The following is a 16,555-nucleotide window of genomic DNA, read 5'->3' as shown; positions in this document are numbered from 1 at the left end:
CTAATAATAAGCTATCTCTTCAGAAGACATGTACCATATAACAAAAGGTAACACATTAATGATTATATTACCCCTACACACTGATTCTACAGATTAAAACACCATAGCAGTTTATTGCGACAGTTAAGATCACGGGCTCTAGACTCAGGATGACTTGGATTTGATTTCTAGCTCTGGCACTTATTAACTGTGTGACTTTAAGCCAGTTACCTAATCTCTCTACCCTTTTCTGTAAAACTGAGGAATAGTACCTACTCCCTAAAGTTGTAGTGAGGATTAAATAAAATAATGTATGTAATAGTCTTAGCACAGTGCTCGGCACATAGTACATGGAGAATAAATATTAGCTATTCTTTTTACTATCATTGTTATTATTTCAGTTGTTACTACGTACCTCCCCGCCCCGCCCCACCCCCGACATTGCAAAACTCACAAGACAATAGAGTTTCAGTGCTAACGAGCACTGAGAGACCAACCTACTATAGCCCCTAACTCACTTATTTAAAGTTCCGCTCATCCAATTAAGGATGTTTGCAGATTATCTACAGGGGTTCCTGGGCTATATAAAACTATACATATAATCATAGACTTAATCATATGCCCATTTTAGCTATAGCCTTTAAACTTGTGGGAAGCACTCACTTATTAACTGCTAATTACTCAAGAGGTCTAATTTATATGGGGAAAGTCCAAAACTATTTCTTTTTACTCTGTTCCCAAGCATAAATACCATCAAAGTATTAGCTGTTTGTTTTGCAATTAAATGATAAGAGGTCCCACTTGGAAATTTTTGCTTGAGGGGCCTACAATTTCCACCTACATTAGTTGGACTACTCATTCTATTATTATTATTATTTAACACAGAGTCACTATACTAGAATAAACAAGTCTCACTAGAAAAATATTCACATGACTTACTATCTATTGCTGTAGGTGATATTAATAGATACACACAGGAACAGCAGCAGTGTAAGTGAGAAGCAGAGTATGTACATGTATTCAACTTGACATCTGACTTTTTCCTCCCTTGCAAGAGTCTTTTTGATACACATTTTGGTCTTTGAAGCCGCTTGAGATTCAGATGCTGGCTGGTACAAATAAAGATTGAATTAAATTAAGACTCCTCTCTGAGATATGAAAAGTAACCTTGCTAACCAACAACCTGTCATGTAAACTGTTTAGAAACTTCAAGTTCAATATCACTTATAAATCACTAACATGATATAGTACTTGATCTTGTGAAGTACAAATAGATAGCCTAATGGTTTACAAGTTAATAGACCTCTACGGGGCCGGCCCCGTGGCCGAGTGGTTAAGTTCGCGCGCTCCACTTTGGCAGCCCAGGGTTTCGTTGGTTCGGATCCTGGGCATGGACATGGCACCGCTCATCAAGCCATGCTGAGGCGGCGTCCCACATGCCACAACTAGAAGGACCCACAACTAAAAAGATACAACTATGTACCGGGGGGCCTTGGGGAGAAAAAGGAAAAATAAAATCTTTAAAAGTTAATAGACTTCTAAAATGAATTACTTACATCCTCCATCTTTACTGATATGTCCTGATCCAGAGATATACTATGTCCCGGTGAAATACTTTATCACCTATACCAAACCACCTTTGATCTTAGACCACACTAGACCAATTTCCTTTGACCAAAGGAGATGGGGAAATGAGGAAAACTAGTGCATTCAATTCTTATACAACCTAATGAGGTAGGTAACAGACTTTTTTCAAGCTCAGAGAGATTAAGGACCCTGCTCAAAGTCTTAATAAATGGTTGAGCTAGGATTCAAACTTACATTTGACACCAAAGCCCATTCCCTTCCACTACAACCCACTACCTCAAAAACAAAAGCAAAACAAAATAAGAAAAACCCAAAAACCTACAATGTGCCCCATTTTATACATTGTATTGTATTATCTAAAAATTGTTGGCTCGTTATTGTTAATACTAGAAAAGAAGCTTAAACTGGTAAACCACAGAGTTGAAGTATTAGCATGATCTTTAAATGTTAAAAAATGTTTATTTCTAATTATATACGTAAATTATTCTTAAAGATTCAAACAATACAGAAAAAGTTAAAAAGCAATCCCAACTCCTGTTGATAACAGCTGTTATCAGTTTGGTATACATACTTTAAGAAATACAGAAATACACAGTTTGTGAGCTTAGTTTTGTTTGGTTTTTAGGTAAATGACATACTTTTCTGCACCTTGCTTTTTTCACTCAATTGCGTCTGGAGATCTTTTATAAAACAGTATGGAAACAATTTATCCTTTTGATAGTTCTCAATGGTAAATATTTCTCTACTGATAAATATTTAGGTTGTTTCCATATTTTCACTATAGCAAACTGTGCTGTGTTGAACATTCTTGTACATGTGTCCCTGTGCATATGTGCAAGAGTTTTTCTAAGGTAGATACCTGAAAATGGAATTGGCATAACACAGGATGCACACATCTTCATGTTTACTAATACACACAATTGCTTTACAAAGAGCTATTCCAATTTACAGTCCTCCCAGCTGTAAGAATATGTTTCCACCATCCGCGGTCTAAGATGCTGTAATTTTGACAATTTAACAGTTATAAAATAGCTTGTTGTTTTAATTTTCGTTTTCTTAATTACAAATAAAGTTAAGCATAGTTTCATGTTCATTTGTATTTCTTGTTTTGTAAATAATCTGCTGGTATCCCTTGCCCATTTTCCTCTCTTTTTTCTTCTTCCTGATTTGTAGTTTTTTCTAATTCTATATATGTTGCAAATATATACATCTACTTTATAGCTTTTCTTTTAATTTGTTTGTGGTATCTTTCATTGCAGAGAAATTTTAAATGTTGATATAGTCAAAAGTATTTATCTGTGGCTTTTGTGCTTTGTGTCTTGTTCAAACAGGCCTTCTCTACTCCAAGTGTATAAACCTATTACGCTACATTTTGTTCTGGTAAGATCTTTAAGCTAATTATATCCCTTACAAAATTAGGAGTTCACAATTAATACAGTAAGTATAATACCAAAAGAAATTTAAAACTTGCTATAGAGAAAAATAAAGTAAAAGTGTTCACCCCAAATCAGCACTCTCTAAACACTAACTAGCTCTGAATATAACACAGCCACGGATCAAGTTTAACTTTGGGGCCCAGAAAAAATTATAAATGAATCACACCTTACAGATCAATAGCCTGAGAAACATCCTTGATAGAAATGCAGGAGGCCTCCCTCCTTTAACAGCTCTTGATCATTACAGGGTTTGCTTAATGGTAGCTAAACTTATACATACAGTAATAATGACAGCTAACATTTATGAAGTTCTCTGTGCAAGACAGCATTCTAAACATTTTATGGGTATTAATTCATTTAATTCTCACAACAATCCTATGAGACGGGTACTTTTATTTTATCTCTATTTTATAGACAAAAAAAGAAAGACTCAAACATGTAATTTACCTAAATGTTAAAGGGCTGGTAAGTAGCAGAGACAGGATTTGAATCCAGGCACCTGGTCTGCACTGCTCTGTAAGGCAGCCCTTAAAGAGCTAAGCGGCATGACAGGTATCAAGTGGAATCTTCTAAGAACAAATTTACAAATTAAGGAAAGATCTTTTATATTAACAGTTAATCATGAAACAGACAAAAGTCATACATTGTGTTTGGGCATCCAAACCACGAGAGCACTGTACACCACTAGCTAAACCCAAACACTGAAAGACACGCCAGGGGCGAACAAAGCATCACACAGATGTTAACATCACCTGTGACAACCAGAAAACAAAGGGTGACTAACGATCTTCATGCAATGGAGAGGACAGAAACTGAAGTCTACCGCCCCCAACCAACAGAGGTATTTACAGTTAACAGCTGTGCAAAGCTGAGTGCCTTGACAAACAGCCTCTAGCCAACCATTAATCCTTCCCTCTTCCCTTCTCCTTCCTAAAACTGGTGATTTTTAAATATTTTTGGGATGTCAATTAAGGCTAAGTACTTAAATCATATTGTTTCAGTATTTCCAGCCTAAATCCAACAATACAGAATTAGCAGGTTGGAGTCTCGTAATTTCAAGTTTCAGAAGCTACAGAAATCTTTTCTTTCTTTCTTTTCTTTCTGAGGAAGATTAGCCCTGAGCTAACATCTGTTGCCAATCCTCCTCTTTTTTGGTGTGGAAGACTGGCCCTGAGCTAACATCTGGGCCCATCTTCCTCTAATTTATGTGGGATGCCTGCCACAGCATGGCTTGCCAAGTGGTGCATAGGTCCACACCCGGGATTCGAACCGGCAAACTCCGGACTACTAAAGTGGAACCTGTGAACTTAACCACTGTGCCACAGGCTGGCCCCTCTTTTCTTTCTTTTTTTTTTTTTTTTTTTTGGGTACCAAATTACTTTATTTGAAGGAATGGTACAAATCCAAGAACTTAAGTAGATGTTTTGGTACAACTTATAGAAAAGGTAAAGGTAACCCCAACATGCATGCACTGCCTCGGTGGATCAGGGAAGTCACCCGGTGGCTGAGGGAAGCTGGCCTGAGACTTAGCTCTCGTCACACTCTCCCAGGGTGTGCTTGTCAAAGAGATACTCTGCCATGCCAGATTCGGGGGCCCCCATCCTGCGCAGGTTGGTTACGTGGTCACCCAATTCTTTGATGGCTTTCACCTGCTCATTCAGGTAATGAGTCTCGAGGAAGTCACACAAGTGGGGGTCATTTTTGTCAGTGGCCAGTTTGTGCAGTTCCAATAGTGACTCATTCACATTTTTTTCCAAGTGTAATGCACACTCCATTGCCTTCAGCCCATTCTCCCAGTCATCCTGGCCTGGTTTCTTGATGTCCTGAAGGAAGATCCGGCCGCCTCGTTGGTTCTGCAGCTTCATCAGTTTCTCAGCATGTTCCCTCTCCTCATGAGATTGGTGAAGAAAATATTTGGCAAAGTTCTTCAAAGCCACATCATCGCGATCAAAATAGAAAGACATGGACAGGTACACATAGGAGGCGTGGAGCTCCAGGTTGATCTGACGGTTGATGGCGGCCTCCGAGTCCTGGTGGTAGTTCTGGCGCACCTGCGAGGGGAACGCGGTCGTCATGGCGGACGGCTGAGGAGAGGAGAGGGCGGCGGCGGCGGGGCGGCGCTGGAGCGGCGGCGGGAGCCTTGCGGCGGGCCGAGGGCGCTGTGAGGAGGTGGAGGAGGGCTGACTCTGGGTGGCCGGCCGGGGCGGGGAGCGAGCGCCGGGTTCCGTTCAAGCACTGTTGAAGCAGGAAACCTCGGCAACTCCGACGAAGACTGTGTCCTCTTTTCTTTTTTTAACGAGGCTTTTACAGAGGTCCAAACTTAAAGCACTCAGCTACCTGACTATAACAAAATGTACTCCCTGAATGTCAGAGAAATCTAAGGTAGCCCTTAAGATTCCCACAGTTACAATCTATGGGACACACGATGAACCCAAGTAATAACTGTCCTGACAATAGCTTTGCAAAAAATAGTTACTCACAGAGCAGTATAGTTATCAAATCACCTCCATAACATTCACAAAACTATTTTCCAAAAAGCACCCCAGGTTAAAAAAAAAAAAAAACCCTATCCAGTCTGGCACTACATAACGTTTCAGTCAACGACGGATGGCATATACACCAGTGGTCCCATAAGATTATAATGGAGCCGAAAAACTCCTATTGCCTAGCGACATCATAGCCTTCGTAATGTCACACAGCTGAAGAAGAGGAAGAGAAAAGGGATCTGCAGGAGAAGAAAAAGAACCACCCCCAAGAAAATTCAGTGAAAGGTTTAGCAGAAGCTTTTGCAGACCTGAACAAGCTCCTTAAAAAGTCTGCAAATGGGGCCAGCCCAGTGGCCCAGCGGTTAAGTTCACACGTTCCGCTTCGGTGGCCGGGGTTCGCTGGTTCGGATCCCAGGTGCGGACATGGCACTGCTTGGCACGCCATGCTGTGGTAGGCGTCCCACATATAAAGTAGAGGAAGATGGGCACGGGTGTTAGCTCAGAGCCAGTCTTCCTCAGCAAAAAGAGGAAGATTGGCAGCAGATGTTAGCTCGGGGCTAATCTTCCTCAAAAAAAAAAAAATTTGAAAACATGGATCCCAACACAAAAGGTTTTCATTAATAGAGAGGCATGTTCATGACCCATTATCTCTTATGACCAAATCTATGATGAAAAAAAGAAACAAACCAAGCAAACCACCAGGGACGTATTTCTGAAAAGAGTGACCCCTCCTCAAGAGGAGCCTCAGGCAGGTCATTCAGGAGGTGATCCCGAAGGAGACACTGTCATCGCAGGAGAGGGCTTCCCCTGCAGACCTTCCAGTGGGACAAGATGTGGAGGTGGAAGACAGTGATACTGACGATCCTGACCCTGTGTGGGCCTAGGCTAACGTGTGTGGCGTCTTCATTTTTAACACAAAAAGAGTAAAAAGTGAAAAGAAACTTAAAGTTTTTAAAAATACAAAACTTAGTGCAAGCCCTGTAGCGTTCGTAAGTCTCCAGTGTGTGCACACTGTCCCAGGCCTTCACACTCATTTACCTCCCACTCACTGACTCACCGAGGGCACCTTCCCGTCTGGCAAGCTCCATTCCCGGTAAGTGCCCTGTATACAGCTGTACTATTTTTTATCTTATTTTTTTTTTTTCAGTTTTTTGTTTTGTTTTGTTTATTGGGTGAGGGAGATTGGCCTTGAGCTAACACCTATTGCCAATCCTCCTCTTTTTGCTTGAGGAAGATTGTTGCTGAGCTAACATCTGTGCCCATCTTCCTCTACTTTGTATGTGGGTTACCAGCACAGCATGGCTTGATGAGCGGTGTGTAGGTCCACACCTGGGTTCTGAACCTGCGAACCCTGGGCCAGTGGAGCGTGCAAACTTAACCACTATGCCACCAGGCCAGCCCTCATTTTTTATGTTTTATGCTATATTTTTATTGTACCTTTTCTATGTTTAGATACACAAATACTTACCATTGTGTTACAATTGCCTACAGTATTCAGTAAGTAACATGCTTACAGGTTTGCAGCCTAGGAGAGTCTGGGTTTGTGTTAAGTACACTCAAGGATGTTTGCACAATGACAAAATCACCTAATGACACATTTCTCGAAAGTATCCCCACTGCTGAATTGACTCATGACTGTAAACTGACAAATGTGGAATAAATCATGTCCCACTCGAAATGTCATGTCAGGCAGGGAAGTATTAAAGTTACAGGGTGAAAATTAATTGTGCTATGTAGTCATCAAAGGTTGTAGCCTTTGGGGCAAACCATGCATTTCCCGATTATCAGAAATTATATTTAGTAATATGCAATTTAGCTGTGAATATACAGATTAACGATATTAATGCAACAAGGTATGAATGCAACAACTTATCAATTACTTGGTATTTTACATTCAGTCAATTTCATAAAAATTAGTCAGCACTCACAACTCACATAAGAGTAACAGGATGTCATTTAATCTAACAGCAGAAAGATCCAGAAGAGTTCTAATTTGAGGCAGCTGAAAACTCACAGGCTTAGAGTTTCGCATCCTCCCTCTTCCGGTCGACACTGCTTCTGTCTGAAGGTGGAGCCTCTTTCAAATGAAAATCTCTCGTGTCAAATCCCCACTCAGAACTACGTCTACACCCTGCTTATGGGACGTGGCCGTAATCACGCTCAGTAATCCCTCTGAGTTTCTATTTTTGTTGTGAAGGTAAAGGATGCTATTGTAGATATTTATAGATGCCCCAGAGCCTAGGCCAAAGTGCACAGAAGTCATATGGGGTGGAGGACTGGAGCACAGGCTAGACAGAGAGGCCCTAGCTTAGTCTACACAGAAAACTCATGCCAACACTTAACATATCATCTAAATTAATGGGATAAAACACCAAAGTAGCCTACAAAAATATTTTTTGGATCTATTTACCAGAGCAACATAATTTCTGACTCATCACTCATAGGAACGTTGCGGTGTCCAAGTCTACCTTTCCTGCCAGGCTCAACTCAAACGCCACCTTCTTCATGAAGCTTTCCCTGATTCTCCCAGCCAGAAGCAATCTTCCTTTTCCTGAACTCCCTAAACACCTATTTTAAATATTTCCAATGGCACTTTCTACCTCGACATACAGTTATTTCTGTTATACACGTGTTACCTTCTTTGTGAGATTCCCTACTCCTTAAAGACAGATAGGCACCATGACTCGTTTATCTTTCATCCCCTTTAACACTCGGGACCATTCAATGTCTTCCACATGCCAGTCACTCAAATATTTACTGAGTGAATACATAAACTGTGTCACTGTTTACACACTGTGGTGCTACTCTTTATTCAACTCGACCACTTCAGGACTGTGCCTCCCAGGTGGGAAACACTAAGCACCAAAACACGTTCTGTTACAATATTGGGGTCTTACAGGAAAGCACTTTTGTCCTGTTCCCAACCCCTCTTTCTGTTGCCTTTTTACTGTTCCTTCTCTCTAGTGCAGTGAGAAAGCACTTGTTCCTTCTATTGTTACTAAGAGCCTCATTATGTTCAAGGTAAAGTGAAAAAATGCAGTCAATGCAATTACCAGTTCCTCACAAGTTTGGGGGCTACTTGTCATTTCAACATCCCAGACTGGAATAAAAGAAAGTCTAAATTCCTTTCACTCCTAAGAACTATTTTCTTTTTCTCTTTTTAGACAAAATGGAAGCACACAGCACAGGAAGCAGTCCTCAGTAAGCCACCGTTCATAAACAGCTTTGCTGAGAGCGTAACAAAGCTTCTGTTGTGCTCTTGCATGGCAGGGCCAGTAAGCAGCAGGAGCAGATGAACTCTTTAAGAAACAAAGGTTCTGTCTTCATGCTAATGTTTGCATTAATAAAAAATGAAGGAAAAGATATAGAAAACGCAGGCTAGCTGGACATAATAGGTCTCTAAACGGGAGGTTTTTCACATTTTTCAGGCAGAGTCAGCAGGTCTTTTAAAAACTTTGTCATTCTGAACACTTCACAGACATCACAAGAAAGACATGCAAATAACAGACGCAAATCAAAGGACATCCCGCTGCTCTGCTGGCGCCTCCCTCATCCATGCCTGGTTTGTCATTTTCTGTTAACCCTAGTGCTGGCTGCTGTTCTGTTGAGGAATGGAGTCCCTAGCCCATGTGGCAGTACATGTCCAGCCAGCTGGCCCCTGCGCTCACGACATTACAATGCAAGCCATGTACTACCACTCAGGGACACTCAGGGACACGTGCTGCCAGGCAACAAGTCCACTGGGTGATTCTTACACGCCCAGCTTGCAAATCTGCATGGGAAAGGACCTCTAAACTAACCACTTAATAAGATCTGACCTTCTTGAGTGTGAGCATCACGGAGTAGTTCTCTGAAGATGGACTTACTGACGAGCAGTCTCAAAGTGAAATATACAATAAGGGCCTTAAAATAAATACAGAAAACGTAAAACCTCGGAGGAGGAGAGGTCTACCAAATACCTATTATTATACTGTGTGCTCAATCTGGGTTTTCTCATCTAATCTTCTCAACCACTATTTAAGATAGATCCTTCTTATCCCTATTTCACAGCTGAGGAAACTGAGGCTTTGGGAGGTTATTAGCTGGCCCAAGGTCACAGAGCTAACACTGGCAAGCTAAGACTCAAAACCGTCTGGTGGCAAATTCCTCTCCATTCCATTTTCTCACCCTTTCTTCTGTGTCTTTTGTGATAAACCTAGTTTACTCTGAGAACATCACAATGACCATATTCACCCACTGCAGGACCACTGAAGTGTCACTCTTTCTCCATTTTAATCGTTTGGAGTCTTTATCATTCACTTTTAAGAGTAAGAGGCTTTTTTTGTTAGGTCATGATAAGAATCTAACTGAAGCTGCAAATGCTTTCTCACAGAAGAATGGATATAATTGAATACATCGTGTATAATTTTAGAGCATTCAAGAACTTCCTAAGGCTCCGCTATAGCTCCCCTGAGAGTTCAAGCCTATATGTCAAAAAAAACCCAAAACCAGAACCCACATCTCTCTTCCCAGGAGTACGTGGTTGGTTTTCTTTCACAATGATGACCCATCAAATCCCCGACCCGAAAACTCCTTGTGCTCCTCAGTTTCCATTGAACACACGCTATTCCTCCTCACCAGGACTTGGAAACACTTACGTCCTCCACGGATCGTCCCGTTCGCCTCCCTTGGTTGTGCTTCACTTGGAATCAGTAGCCAGGCACTTTATGACTGTTCTCACCACTGCTCCTGAATTACAGAAGCTTAACGAGTAGAAGGACTTTAAGATCATATCGTTCAACTCCCAACATTTTACAAACAAAGAGATTGAGGTCTTTCCTCATTCTTTTCACTCTTGATTCAGTGAGGGAAAGTTCTTGGGCTTGCTCAAATGCAGCCCTAAAGTTCCCCACATTTCCATCCATAACCACATTGCCAAATTTTTTCTCTGTACAAAGCAAGAAAAATAAATCATGGCAATAACTGAATTATTTTCAAATATTTTTTCATATTCCCTGAATGGACCTAACTTTTTTTTTTGCTGAGGAAGATTCACCATGAACTAACATCTGTTGCCAACCTTCCTCTTTTTGCTTGAGGAAGATTTGCCCTGGGCTAACATCTGTGCCAGTCCTCCTCCATTTTGTATGTGAGCCGCCATCACAGCATGGCCAGTGACAAGTGGTGCAGGTCCATGCCCAGGAACCACACTTAGACCACCAAAGTACAGCATGCTGGACTTAACCACTAGGCCACAGGGCTGCTCCTGGACCTCACTTTTGTGTGTGTACGTGACGAAGATTGGCCCTGAGTTAACATCTGTTGCCAATCTTCCTCTGCTTGCTTGAGGAAGACTGTTGCTGAGCTAACATCGGTGCCAAGCTTCCTCTAGTTTGTACGCAGGAGGCCACCACAGCATGGCTTGATGAGTGGTGTGTAAGTCCTCGCTCAGGATCCAAACCTGCGAACGTTGGGCCGCTAAAGTGGAGCGTGCAAACTCAAACCACTACACCTCTGGGTGGACCTAACTTTTTAAATGGAATAGTCAAATGATATTATCCAGGCTTCTTTTATCCTACTGATAGTCTTTTCACATCTCTGGTGCCAATTATAATCCAGGAAAATTATAATTAAATTCTTTTTTGTCCTATAATAAATTATAATAGGTAAAATAAAGTGTTAACTTTCTTTAATATAACGGTTGGCTGGAAGATAATCTAAGCACTAATAATCAGATTACTGAATTATGCTGAGCCCTTAATTTGGACACAACCAGAGTAGACAAATTATCACATGCCCTTATGATAAAAGGCAGGAAAAGAGAGTATTCTAGAAAAAATAAAGAAGGTTATTTCAGGAAAAAAAATGACAAAGCTCAACAGTATTGAAAACCTGGAGAACTAAAATATAATCACATCATATGGATTTAAAAGAGCTGGTGAAATAAAATAAAAGCAGTTATCTAAAGGCTCTTTATTATCTAAAGGGGGAAAGGAGTAAATTGGGGCAGGGTGGGAACAATTCCTCTCAGTGTATGCCTTATTACACATTACCATATAGTTTTTGAACCTGTGAATGTGTTACCTAGTCAAAGCACATATGTAATATATATATTATATATAAGCATATATTAATACTGTGCATGTACATCCACATTTTAAGATTACAGGTGGAGACAATGTGGATTCTTCTAAGTGATATAGCAGTATTAATAGGGCATTTATACAGTGAGACTTAGATTTCCTCAGAGATGAGAAAAAGCTAAAGGAAAGGGAACTAAAGACGTTTATAGATAAGAGGGTTCAAAATTAAACTAATATACTTCTTGTATTTTCTGGGGCTTTTCCTTTCTCACTTTCCTTTCCTTTTTTGTTTACTTAATATTACATTTTTCAAAATTTAATGGAGTACTTTGTTTTGACATTATAAATATTTCTTTATACTGCAAACATTGCTGAGTAGAAATATAGGCCCCTAGGATTTTTGTTCTGCCTGCCCAAATCACTTTGCTGTCTCCCTGTGGAGACATAGGCACTTTGATTCCTTCCCTAACTCCTCCACTCTCCAGTGAGCTCCTTTTCTTCCTGAACCCCTATTACTTCCCACACAGCACTGGATTGCATGCTGACTTCACGTGTTCTACTTATTCACCTGTTAGTATCCTCCACTAAATTACAGTACAGCCCTTTAAAGACATCCCTTTATTTGTTTAATAATTATTTAATGCCTAAGCACGGTCCTTGTCCTCGAGGAGCTTACCATCTACTGGAGAAGCAGACATACAAATTAATAATAACAATATAGTATGATAATTGTTATAAAGGAAGTCTGTAAAAAGTGTACAGAGAAAGAGTACCTATGTCTGCCTGGGAGAAAGAGTTTCAAAGAGGGCAAGCCCCAGTGGCCTAATGGTTAAATTCAGTGCACTCCATTATGATGGCCCAGCTTTGGTTCCTGGGCACGAACCTATAACACTTGTCTGACAGTGGTCATGAGGTGGTGGCGGCTCACATACAAAAAAGTGGAAGATTAGCAGTGGATGTTAGCTTAGGGTGAATCTTCCTCAGTGGAAAAAACAAAGAGAGAGAGAGAGAGAGAGAGAGAGAGAGTTTCAAAGGAGGAGGAGCATTTAAGCTGAGAAAGGATGTGAAAGAATTTGCCAGGTGAACAAGTGGAGGGAGGATATTCAATACAGACATATCAGCACGTGCAGAAGCATGAAGATATGAAAAGCATGGTAGATCTGGAAAGCTAAAAACAGTTCTGTATTGCTAACAGATAAGGCTGGACAGTATTATCATCATAAAGGGTGGTATAATAAGCACAGATTTCAGGAAACCACTGAAGGATCTTGAGCAAGAGTGACAATCAGATTACTATTTCTGAAAGAATGCTCTGGAAACATTGTGGAAGGACTAGAGGGAGAAAGATCAGAGGTACAGATACAAGTAAAGCAATTATTGAAACAGTCCAGGCCAAAGATAATAAAGGCCTGAATTAGGGAGGTAGCAACGGGAATGACAAAACAAAAGAGGGAGAATCAACGGAAGTTGGTAATTGATTAGATCTGAGAGGTAAACCATGGGAGGGAATTTAGGATGATTTCTGGGTTCCTTTCTTGGGCATTTGGGAATATGATGGCTCCATTCACTAAGACCAAATACGGGAGGAAGAGTCTGTATTACATCCCTTAAGTATCTTTCACAGTATCAAGCATACAGCTGAGCATACACAGTCACCTCATTCTGTTGGCTAACTGGCTGTCTTGAAAAAAGACCACAGAGCCTTTTGCCTAACGACTTCAACTGGTCACTCTCCTAAAGTTGGCATCAATCACCACGCATTGACACCAGGAAAGAATTCCTGGGCACAGGATTACTGAAGTGGACTAATTTATCCAGGAAACAAAATGAAATAGGCAGTGCACATGTGAATGGGGGGGGGGGGGGAGGTGTGCATGCGCTGGAGAGGGGAAGGAAGGGGGTTTATAACAGAAAAAATCCACGTATTTATATAATGCTGCGGCAAAGACCATTAGCTGCCAACCCCAGCAACCCCTTCCTCCTTAGAAACACACTCCAACTTTTACCTGGGCTCATTGCCACTGACATAAAGAGTATATTTCTCAGCTTCTTTTGCAGCTAGACTTCAGTCATATGATTAAGCTACAAAATATAAGCACAATATTGTGTGGGTCTTCTAAAAAGTACTTAAAGAGAAATGATTCAGCTGAAAGATGTCCCTTATTTTCCCAGAGGATAATAGCTTCTTTAGTCCTCATGGATCATGAAGTAAAGACAGAATCTATGGTTAGGATGTTGGAGCAAAAATATAGACATCTGGGTCCCTGATTACATCTCAGAGCACACCACACCAGCCGTGGGCTGTCTATCTTCAGACTTCTTTTCCACAAAAGAGAAATAATATTCTAACTTGTTTAAACCATGTTATGTTAGGTTTTTGTTGTTACCCAGACAAACCTAATATTAACATAAAGTATCTATATATCTTCCCGAAAGTATAAATGAAAGGATCAAACTAATGTACCAATCAGAACGCTCATTGGCCTATTCATCGACCTAGGTTAGTGCATGCTAGGATAGGACAGTGTTTGCAGACACCAGCCAAGCATCTGAAGTGATGTATGCCATCCTCAGTGCCACCACTGTAAACAGGGTAAGGCCTCAATGACTTCATAACTTGAACAATGACACTTGTAGCGCCCCTAAAAGTTCACTAGTTTCCCAAACATTATCTCACTGAACCTTGCAACCCACCTCGGAGTCAGATAAGGCTAGGGTTATTATCTCCATTTTATAAATGAGGAAATTGCCCAAGGTCATACAGCTTCTAAGTGGTAGGGCAAAAATTTGAACTTAATCCCATGAACGTAAATATTTTCCAGTGAATCACAGAATTAGGATAATTCTTAGAGAAATTCAGAAAGTTTAAAATGACCATGATTAGTACTAATTAATTGATAGAAACATAAATATCATGATTGCAAAACAGACCACAAACAAACATCTTGGTATTTCATAGAACTTACATAAAGACTAAAATTAATTTTTCCACTTACTGAGGAAACATTCTGTTCAATGTGAGAACTGATGACGGCACCATTTCCTTCGCAGAGCCTGCACTTTGCCCTGGAAAGGAAGGTGAACAACTCGGGGCGGCACATGAACTAAGACGCAGAAGGGAAGAATTCCTCTCTAACGGCCTCTTCTCTTCCGACAAGCTAGGCCAGATTCTGCCCAGTTCTACCTGTTGGGGGTATAACACACCGCTACAATTGCTTCCAGAAATCTCACTTCACAAAATTACACTGCTCAAAGAATCCGACTCATCAAGGAGAGGTGAACTGACCTTCAGTCCAGCTCTTAAACAGTGAACTGATCCCAGCCCTGCACCGCCATCCGACAGAGAGGCACCCAGGCTCAGCAGCCCAAGCAAGAGGTCTCATATGAGACCTGCTTTCTAATCCTTGTCCTGTAGATGACTCCTTGGGGCATTACGCAAGGTATTTAAGCCGCAACTTAACTTCCTCATTCGATTATGGGGGAGAAGGATGCTTTATTCTCTAGAACTATTTGAAAGCCTGATTAAGCAAAAGCGAACATTTTGCTTTTATAATGTTTAATGTAAACAGATACAAAGAATGGAATTATTACATTCTCTTCTACTCTGAATTTATACTTTGTCTTTCCAAAACAAAACGACCCAGCAGAAAATGTCATTAATGGACCTAGTTTAAGGAAAATGTTAAACTGAGAAGAATTTGAATGGTGCTAGAGGGAGAAGAAAAAGACCAAAGAAACTTTGGGGCCGGCCCTGTGGCTCAGTGGTTAGGTTCGCGTGCTCTGCTTCGGCAGCCCAGGGTTTCACCAGTTCAGATCCCGGGCGCAGACACCGCACTGCTCATCAAGCCATGCTGAGGCAGTGTCCCACATGCCACAACTAGAAGGTCCTACAGCTAAAAATATACAACTATGTACCAGGGAACTTGGGGGAGAAAAAGGAAAAATAAAATCTTTGAAAAAAAAAAAAGACCAAAGAAACTTTACTTTCCATTTTATTTCTTAAGATTATAAAAGCATCGAGCTGACAGCACTCTTATGGGTCATCTAGTTTAACAGTTCTTTAAAATTAGAAGATCAATATTGATAGTACATTTTAAAACATTACTTAAAAACAGGATTCCTTTATCTTAAAATAGCAAGAATTTACATATCTCTATGGTCCCTTCTCATCTTCACTAACATACACATAGGTTTATACTGGAGTTCTACTTTTAAAAAAACTTTTATTCTTGGGGCTGGCCCCGTGGCCGAGTGGTTAAGTTCGCGCTCTCTGTTGCAGGTGGCCCAGTGTTTCGTTGGTTCGGATCCTGGGCGTGGACATGGCACAGCTCATCAAACCACGCTAAGGCGGCATCCCGCATGCCACAACTGGAAGGACCCACAACTAAGAATATACAACTATGTACCAGGGGGATTTGGGGAGAAAAAAGGAAAAAAAAAATCTTAAAAAAAAACAAAAAACTTTTATTCCTACATGCTTTTTCCATATTTATAGAGTCTTCTTAGGAATTATTATTTTTTTTCTCTTTTTTGGAGGAAGGTTAGCCCTGAGCTAACATCTGCTGCCAATCCTCCTCTTTTTGCTGAGGAAGACTGGCCCTGAGCTAACATCCGTGCCCAAATTCCTCTAATTTATATGTGGGATGCCTGCCACAGCATGGCTTGCCAAGTGGTGCCATGTCCACACCTGGGATCCGAACTGGCGAACCTGGGGCCACCAAAGCGGAACACGCAAACTTAACCACTGTGCCACCTGGCCGGCCCCTCTTCTTAGGAATTAATATAATGATAGTGATATAATATTCTGCTGTATTCATCTATCTCAGTTTTCTTCTGGATTATTTCCAGTTTTTTATTAAAAATAATGTGGCTATAAACATTTTTACACAAACTATTTTCTCTTTTGAGTTACTTCCTTTAGGATATGTTCCCAGAAGCAGGGCTTTAGGATCAAAGATATGCTCATTTTTATGGCTCTTGTTATGTATTGCCAAACCGCGCTCTC

The 16,555-nt window shown here is 40.8% G+C and overlaps 1 protein-coding gene and 1 pseudogene across 5 annotated transcripts in view; both read right to left on the bottom strand.

Annotated features, from left to right (window-relative positions):
* Positions 1-16,555, bottom strand: part of CSTPP1 (centriolar satellite-associated tubulin polyglutamylase complex regulator 1) — a 184,174-nt gene that overhangs the window by 141,359 nt on the left and 26,260 nt on the right. The window lies entirely within an intron of this gene.
* LOC139074468 (ferritin heavy chain pseudogene) lies at positions 4,339-6,081 on the bottom strand (annotated as a pseudogene). Its single transcript, XR_011524104.1, has one exon. The product of XR_011524104.1 is annotated as a ferritin heavy chain pseudogene (transcript).

The sequence above is a fragment of the Equus przewalskii genome, chromosome 11 (genome assembly GCF_037783145.1).
Source record: "Equus przewalskii isolate Varuska chromosome 11, EquPr2, whole genome shotgun sequence".
NCBI lineage: Eukaryota > Metazoa > Chordata > Mammalia > Perissodactyla > Equidae > Equus > Equus przewalskii.
Note: the sequence above shows the minus strand (reverse complement) of the source record. Positions and strands in the feature narration are given on the sequence as shown.